Genomic DNA, 8,454 nt, shown 5'->3' on the forward strand with positions numbered 1-8,454 from the left:
TGACTCTGCTATCTGATGGTGAGTGAGTCCTTATTCTCTCTCTGCTTCAGCTTCCTCATCTGCAACCTGAGAACAAGAATATTCATTAGGATTAAATGAGTTTATTTTTGTTAATCATTTAGAACAATCTTTAAGTTCATTTTTAAATTGGAATATAGATTCTAGAATAATCTTGTTAGACTAAATGCATTAAATAAATGTTACTTTTTGTTGTGACTATGAAATCTACATTTCTTTTTTCTTTTTTTTTTTTCACATTATGTGGCTTGTGGGATCTTAGTTCCTTGACCAGGGATTGAACCCAGGCCCTCTGCAGTGGAAATACAGAGTCCTAACCACTGGACTGCCAGGGAATTTCCCCAAATCTACATTTCTAATTCTCTTTCTTCCTCTGACTCCCACTCAGCATATTCTGATTCATCATGGATATTTCCCTTGACAATTTGATAAGTTAATCATATTAATTCACTTAAAAATACTTGCTGGGTATCTATTATGTGTCATATTTCTTGTTACAGGCCTCCTTGTCACTTGTGATTTAATATTTTGGGAAACCAGATTCTCCAACTACTCTTTCTACCAGCTACTCTCCACTATCCCCCAAGATAAACTTTTATCTCTAAGATATTTAATAGTATAGTTGTTTCATTATTTTCCTAGTAACAATTGCAATAATAATAGTTGCAATAATTTATGTGGTGGCTTATTTTTAAAAAGGTTTATTTATTTTATTTTTGGCTGTGCTGGGTCTTCGTTGCTGCATGCAGCCTTTCTCTAGTTTCAGGAAGCGGGGGTTGATTTTCGTTGTGGTGCCTGGGCATCTCTTGTTGCAGAGCACGGGTTCTGGGGTGCATGGGCTTCAGTAGTTGTGGTGCACGGGCTTGGTTGCTCCGAGGCATGTGGGATCTTCCCAGACAAGGAATCAAACTTGTGTCCCTTGCATCAGCAGGTAGATTCTAAACCACTAGCCATCAGGGAGGCCCTGGTAGCTTACATTTTAAACAGAGTTTTCACATGTCTAATACTAAAGTGCAAAACTGTCATGGACAAGATTAATGTCTTGATTGCATATCCCCAGCAGCTAACATGTTGTTTAATTTATAGTAAGTGATAGCAAATTTTTTAAAATTTAATTTTCATTTTCTATTGTAGTATAGTTGATTCACAATGTTGTTTCAGGTGTACAGCAAAGTAGTTCAGTTGTACATATACATATATTCTTTTCTTTCAGATCCATATAGGTTATTACAGAATATTGAGTAGAGCTTCTTCTGCTATACAGTAGTCCCTGTTTGTTATCTATTTTATATATAGTAGAGAAATGTTTGTTAAATGAGTTATTTTGTATCTTAACTTTGTGAGATACAGCAATGTTGATTATCTCTAGTTTCCATATGAAAAAGCTCTATGGAGTTGGGTTGACCATTCCCTGCTTAACTTCTTGACTCAGAAATTCACATGATATTTAAGTGGCTGAGATAGAACCTCCATTAGCTCGGAAAATTTGTGGTTATGTTTTCATTCATTTCTGTCCTTAATTATCCTTGCTCATAACTGTTCCTTTGAATTGTGTGTCTGATACATCATTTTTACCCTAGACTTTCCATTCCATCCTGGGGCCTCTCTTGCTGCAGGCTGTCAGTACTCTAATCCACTGTTCACAAGAAACCCTTGTCAGCCTGACTGTGGTAGAGTAGAGAAATCAGCACAGTTCAGTTCAGTCACTCAGTAGTGTCCAACTCTTTGCGACCCATGGACCGTAGCATGCCAGGGTTCCCTGTCCATCACCAACTACTGGAGCTTGCTAAAGTTCATGTCCATCTAGTTGGTGATGCCATCCAACCATCTCATTTTCAGTTGTTCTCTTCTCTTCCTGCCTTCAATCTTTCCCAGCATCAGGGTCTCTTCAAAGGAGTCAGTTCTTCACATCAGGTGGCCAAAGTATTGGAGCTTCATCTTTAGCATCAGTCCTTCCAATGAATATTCAGGACTGATTTCCTTTAGAATTGATCAGTTTGATCTCCTTGCAGTCCAAGGGACTCTCAAGAGTCTTCTCCAACACCACAGTTCAAAAGCATCAATTCTTTGGCACTCAGCTTTCTTTATGGTCCAAATCTCTTCTTTATACATGACTACTGGAAAAACCACAACTTTGACTAGATGGATCTTTGTTGGCAAAGTAATGTCTCTGCTTTTTAATAAGCTGTCTAGGTTTGTCATAGCTTTTCCTCCAAGGAGCAAGTGTCATTTAATTTCATGTCTTTTAATTTCACAATATGCAGTGATTTTGGAGCCCAAGAAAATAAAGTCTGCCACAGTTTCCATTGTTTCCCTATCTATTTGCCATGAAGTGATGATACTGGATGCCATGATCTTTGTTTTTTGAATGTTGAGTTTTAAGTCAGCTTTTTCACTTTCCTCCTTCACTTTCATCAAGAGGCTATTTCCTCTTCGCTTTCTGCCATAAGGGTGGTGTCATCTGCATGCTGCTGCTGCTGCTGCTGCTGCTAAGTCGCTTCAGTTGTGTCCGACTCTGTGTGACCCCATAGACGGCAGCCCACCAGGCTCCCCCGTCCCTGGGATTCTCCAGGCAAGAACACTGGAGTGGGTTGCCATTTCCTTCCCCAATGCATGAAAGTGAAAGGCGAAAGTGAAGTTGCTCAGTCGTGTCTGACTCTTAGTGACCCCATGGACTGCAGCCTTCCAGGCTCCTCCATCCATGGGATTTTCCAGGCAAGAGTGCTGGAGTGGGGTGCATATCTGAGGTTATTGAGATTTCTCCCGGCAATCTTGATCCCAGCTTGTGCTTCTTCCAGCCCAGCATTTTTCATGATGTACTCTGCATATAAGTTAAATAAACAGGGTGACAATATACAGCCTTGATGTACTCCTTTTCCTATTTGGAATCAGTCTGTTGTTCCATGTCCAGTTCGAACTGTTGCTTCCTGACCTGCATACAGGTTTCTTAAGAGGCAGGTCAAGTGGTCTGGTATTCCCATCTCTTTCAGAATTTTCCACAGTTTATTGTGATCCACACAATCAAAGGCTTTGGCATAGTCAATAAAGCAGAAATAGATGTTTTTCTGGAACTCTCTTGCTTTTTCAATGATCCAGTGGATGTTGGCAATTTGATCTCTGGTTCCTCTGCCTTTTCTAAAACCAGCTTGAACATCTGGAAGTTCACGGTTCATGTACTGTTGAAGGCTGGCTTGGAGAATTTTGACCATTACTTTACTAGCATGTGAGATGAGTACAATTGTGTGGTAATTTGAGCATTCTTTGGAATTGTCTTTCTTTTGGACTGGAATGAAGACTAACTTTTCCAGTCCTGTGGCCACTGCTGAGTTTTCCAAATTTGCTGGCATATTGAGTGCAGTACTTTCACAGCATCATCTTTCAGGATTTGAAATAGCTCAACTGGAATTCCATCACCTCCACTCGCTTTGTTCATAGTGATGCTTTCTAAGGCCCACTTGACTTCACATTCCAGGATGCCTGGCTCTAGGTGAGTGATCACACCATTGTGATTATCTGGGTCATGAAGATCTTTTTTGTGCAGTTCTTCTATGTATTCTTGCCACCTTTTCTTAATATCTTCTGCTTCTGTTAGGTCCTTACAATTTCTGTTCTTTATTGAGCCCATCTTTGCATGAAATGTTCCCTTGGTATGTCTAATTTTCTTGAAGAGATCTCTGCTGCTGCTGCTAAGTCGCTTCAGTTGTGTCCGACTCTGTGCGACCCCATAGACGGCAGCCCACCAGGCTCCCCCGTCCCTGGGATTCTCCAGGCAAGAACACTGGAGTGGGTTGCCATTTCCTTCTCCAATGCATGCAAGTGAAAAGTGAAAGTGAAGTCGCTCAGTCATGTCCGACCCTCAGCCACCCCATGGACTGCAGCCTACCAGGCTCCTCAGTCCATGGGATTTTCCAGGCAAGAGTACTGGAGTGAGGTGCCATTACCTTCTCCGAAGAGATCTCTAGTCTTTCCCATTCTATTGTTTTCCTCTATTTCTTTGCATTGATCACTGATGAAGGCTTTCTTATATCTCCTTGCTATTCTTTGGAACTCTGCATTCAGATCTTTCCTTTTCTCCTTTGCCTTAAGTTCTCTTCTTTTCTCAGCTATTTGTAAGGCCTCCTCAGACAACCATTTTGACTTTTTGCCTTTCTTTTTTGGGGGGATGGTCTTGATCATTGCCTCCTGTACAATGTCATGAACCTATGTCCATAGTTCTTCAGGCACTCTGTCTATCAGATCTAATCCCTTGAATCTATTTATCACTTCCACTGTATAATTATAAGAGATTAGATTTAGGTCAGCACACTGGGGTGAATGTAAAGCATGCTGCTAATAGCCACCTTTCTGATCTTGACTACTCTGAGTCTCAGTTTCCTTACATATACAGTAAAATGCGAGTTGAGTGGTAGGATCTGTATGATCAGGTGAAGTAATGACATTTCTGTGCTTCTGTAGCTGTCCTTCTACCCATCTTAATGTTCCTTATATCCCAGCTTTACCTGTGAGACCAAATTCATATTGTTCTAGTTCGTTTTTTTTTTGAATTTATTTTGAATGAAACAAAGATGAATATTTTTAATGAAAAAAGGTACAATTCACAAAGAAGATAGACATCATAAACAATTAGACAGCTTAATAACAAAAACAAAGATAAATAAAGCAAAACATAAGAAATATAAGGGAAAAGAAAAAACATATAATCATTGTGAGACATATTAACATTTCTCTGAGAATATTTTATCAAGTGTTTATCAAATATTTGATCAAATACTTTTATTTGATCAAATATTCTATTTGATCAAATAATTTATCAAATATTTTATCAATATTTTATCAGAAAAACTAAGAATAAAAGCATCTTGAATGATGTTATTAATGATTTAAACATATTTTATTTAATTTATATTAGTCAGGAAACAACAGTTAGAACTGGATATGGAACAACAGACTGGTTCCAAATAGGAAAAGTAGTATGTCAAGGCTGTATATTGTCACCCTGCTTATTTAACTTCTATGCAGAGTACATCATGAGAAATGCTGGGCTGGAAGAAGCACAAGCTGGAATCAAGATTGCCGGGAGAAATATCAATAACCTCAGATATGCAGATGACACCACCCTTATGGCAGAAAGTGAAGAGGGACTAAAAAGCCTTTGATGAAAGTGAAAGTGGAGAGTGAAAAAGTTGACTTAGAGCTCAACATTCAGAAAACTAAGATCATGGCATCTGGTCCCATCACTTCATGGCAAATAGATGGGGAAACAGTGGAAACAGTGTCAGACTTTATTTTTGGGGGCTCCAAAATCACTGCAGATGGTGATTGTGGCCATGAAATTAAAAGATGCTTACTCCTTGGAAGGAAAGTTATGACCAACCTAGATAGCATATTCAAAAGCAGAGACGTTACTTTGCCAACAAAGGTCCGTCTAGTCAAGGCTATGGTTTTTCCATTGGTCATGTATGGATGTGAGAGTTGGACTGTGAAGAAAGCTGAGCACTGAAGAATTGATGCTTTTGAACTGTGGTGTTGGAGAAGACTCTTGAGAGTCCCTTGGACTGCAAGGAGATCCAACCAGTCCATTCTGAAGGAGATCAGCCCTGGGTGTTTTTTGGAAGGAATGATGCTAAAGCTGATACTCCAGTACTTTGGCCATCTCATGCAAAGAGTGGACTCATTGGAAAAGACTCTGATGCTGGGAGGGATTGGGGGCAGGAGGAGAAGGGGACGACAGAGGATGAGATGGCTGGATGGCATCACTGACTCGGTGGACGTGAGTCTGAGTGAACTCTGGGAGTTGGTGATGGACAGGGAGGCCTGGCATGCTGCGATTCATGGAGTTGCAAAGAGTCAGACATGACTGAGCGACTGAACAGAACTGAACTGAATCACATCCTACACAAATACATTTAAAACTTTGTATCTTATACATTGCTAATAGTTTTCCATAGGCCATTTAGAAAAACTGGCCTAATGATATTAATACAATGGTATTAAAGTGAGTAATAGTGACAGGATCAAAATAGTAAAAGATGTTTATCAGTTTTCACAGTCAATAGCCAGTCTATGTCTTTTGATTGGTGCATTTAATCCATTTGCAATTAAAGTAATTATCAATATGTATGATGCTATTACTGTTTTCTTAATTGTTTGGGGTTTATTTTCTATAGATATGGCTTTTCCTTCTCTTGCTTTCTACCTAGAGAAGTTCCTTTAGCACTTGTTGTAAAGCTGGTTTGGTGATGCTGAATTCTCTTAACATTTGCTTGTCTGGAAACTTTTTGATTTCTGCATCAAATCTGAAGGAGATCTTGCTGGGTAGAGTATTCTTGGCTGTAGGTTCTTCCCTTTCATCACTTTAAAGATGTTATGCCATTCCTTTCTGGCTTGTAGAGTTTCTGTTGAGAAATCAGCTGATAGCCTGATGGGAGTTTCCTTGTATGTTATTTGTTGTTTTTTGCTTGTTGCTTTTAATATTTTATCTTTGTTTTTAACTTTTGTCAGTTCAATTACTAGGTACCTGTGTTTGTTTCTCCTTGGGTTTATTCTGCCTGGGACTCTCTGTGCTTCCTGGATTTGTTTGATTATTTCCTTTCCCATGTTAGGGAAATTTTTAGGTATTATCTCTTCAAATATTTTCTCAGGTCTTTTCTCTCTCTCTTCTCCTTCTAGGATCCCTATAATATGGATCTTGGTGCATTTAATCTTGTCCCAGAGGTCTCATAGGCTGTCTTCATTTCTTTTCATTCTTTTTTCTGTCTTCTATTCTATGGCAGTGATTTCCACCATTCTGTCCTCTAGGTCGTTTATTTGTGCTTCTGCTTTAGTTATTCTGCTATGGATTCCTTCTAGTGTGTTATTCATTTCTGTTTGCTTGTTCTTTAGTTCTTGTAGGTCTTTGATTTCTTGCATCTTCTAAATCTTTGCCTCCATTATTTTCCCAAAATCCTGGATCATCTTCACTATCATTATTCTGAATTCTTTTTCTGGAAAGTTGCTATCTCCACTTCATTTAGTTGTTTTTCTGGGGTTTTATTTAGTCCCTTCACCTGGGATGTAACTTTCTTCTTTTTCATGCCAATTAAGTTTCTGTAATATGGTTTTGTTTTAGTCCCTGTGTGATTGTGGTTCTTCTTGCTTCTTCTGTCTGCCCTCTGATGGAGGTGGCTAAGATGTTTGTGTAAACTTCCTGATGGGAGGGACTGGTGAGCATGCCCTTGCTCAGTTCAGTTCAGTTCAGTCACTCAGTTGTGTCTATTTGTGACCCCATGGACTGCAGCATGCCAGGCTTCCTATCCTTCACCATTTCCTGGAGCTTGCTCAAACTCATGTCCATTCAGTCAGTGATGCCATCCAACCATCTCATCCTCTGTCATCCCCTTCTCCTCCTGCCCTCAATCTTTCCCAGCATCAGGGTCTTTTCCAATGAGTGAGCTCTTCACATCAGGTGGCCAAAGTATCAGAGCTTCAGCTTCATTATCAGTCTTTCCATTGAGTATTCAGGATTGATATGGTCAGGTTAACGGTGACCTCCAAGAGGGTTAATGTCAAAGGGGACCTTCCCAGGAAGCTGCTACCATCTTCCCATCCCTGTCGTGAACCCCTGCCAACCTACACCTCCACAGCAGACCCTGCAACACTACCAGGCAGTTTTGGCTCAGTTTCCTGTGTAGTCATTGCTCCTTTCCTCTGAGCCTTGGTGCATGCAAGGTTTTGTTTGTGCCCTCCAAGACTGGAGTCTCTGTTCCCCCAGTCCTGTGAAAGTCTTGTAATCAAATCCCATGGCCTTCAAGATCAGATTCCTTGGGGATTCCTAATCCCTTTGTCAGGTATGCAGCTGGGAAGCCTGATGTGGGGTTCCAAACCTTCACAACAGTGGGAGAACCTCTTTGGTATTAATGTTCTCCAGTTCACCCACTAAGTGTGGATGAGATTTGATTTTATTGTGGTTGTGCCCCTCCTGCTGTCTCACTGTGGCTTCTTCTTTGCCTTCAAAGGTGGGGTATCTTTTTTTGGTGAGTTCTAGCATCCTCATGGTGGAGAAGGCAATGGCAACCCACTCCAGTACTCTTGCCTGGAAAATCCCATGGACAGAGGAGCTTGGTAGGCTGCAGTCCATGGGGTCGCTAAGAGTTGGATAAGACTGATACATTTCACTTTCACTTTCACTTTTCACTTTCATGCATTGGAGAATGAAATGGCAACCCACTCCAGTGTTCTTGCCTGGAGACTCCCAGGGACCAGGGAGCCTGGTGGGCTGTCTATGGGGTTGCACAGAGTCAGACACGACTGAAGTGACTTAGCAGCAGCAGCAGCGTCCTCATGGAGAATGCAATGGCAACCCACTCCAGTACTCTTGCCTGGAAAATCCCATAGATGGAGGAGCCTGGTAGGCTGCAGTTCATGGGGTTGCGAAGAGTCGGATATGATTGAGCATCT

At 40.7% G+C, this 8,454-nt stretch overlaps 1 non-coding gene across 1 annotated transcript; it reads right to left on the bottom strand.

Annotated features, from left to right (window-relative positions):
- Positions 1-280: 280 nt before the first annotated feature.
- Positions 281-353, bottom strand: TRNAG-UCC. The gene has a single exon. It is a non-coding gene; the product is annotated as a tRNA-Gly (tRNA).
- Positions 354-8,454: the final 8,101 nt, after the last annotated feature.

Source organism: Bubalus bubalis, chromosome 6 (assembly GCF_019923935.1).
Source record: "Bubalus bubalis isolate 160015118507 breed Murrah chromosome 6, NDDB_SH_1, whole genome shotgun sequence".
Taxonomy (NCBI): Eukaryota; Metazoa; Chordata; class Mammalia; order Artiodactyla; family Bovidae; genus Bubalus; species Bubalus bubalis.